Source organism: Loxodonta africana, unplaced genomic scaffold, assembly GCF_030014295.1.
Source record: "Loxodonta africana isolate mLoxAfr1 unplaced genomic scaffold, mLoxAfr1.hap2 scaffold_902, whole genome shotgun sequence".
Lineage (NCBI taxonomy): Eukaryota > Metazoa > Chordata > Mammalia > Proboscidea > Elephantidae > Loxodonta > Loxodonta africana.
Genome location: NW_026975650.1, coordinates 12,501 through 13,108, shown reverse-complemented (window position 1 = coordinate 13,108; position 608 = coordinate 12,501).

The following is a 608-nucleotide window of genomic DNA, read 5'->3' as shown; positions in this document are numbered from 1 at the left end:
CAGAGACAGAGACAGAGACAGACGCAGAGGCAGAGACAGACAGAGGCAGAGGCAGAGACAGAGACAGGCAGAGACAGAAGCAGAGACAGAGGTGGAGACAGAGGCGGAGACAGAGACAGAGGCAGAGACAGACGCAGAGGCAGAGGCAGAGACAGAGACAGAGACAGGCAGAGACAGACAGAGGCAGAGGCAGAGACAGAGACAGGCAGGGACAGAGACAGAGACAGAGGCAGAGACAGAGACAGGCAGAGACAGAGACAGAGACAGAGGCAGAGGCAGAGGCAGAGGCAGAGACAGAGACAGGCAGAGACAGAAGCAGAGACAGAGGTAGAGACAGAGGCGGAGACAGAGACAGAGACAGAGGCAGAGACAGACGCAGAGGCAGAGACAGAGACAGAGACAGGCAGAGACAGACAGAGGCAGAGGCAGAGACAGAGACAGGCAGGGACAGAGACAGAGGCAGAGACAGAGACAGGCAGAGACAGAGACAGGCAGAGACAGAGACAGAGGCAGAGGCAGAGGCAGAGGCAGAGGCAGAGGCAGAGGCAGAGGCAGAGGCAGAGGCAGAGGCAGAGGCAGAGGCAGAGGCAGAGGCAGAGGCAGAGACA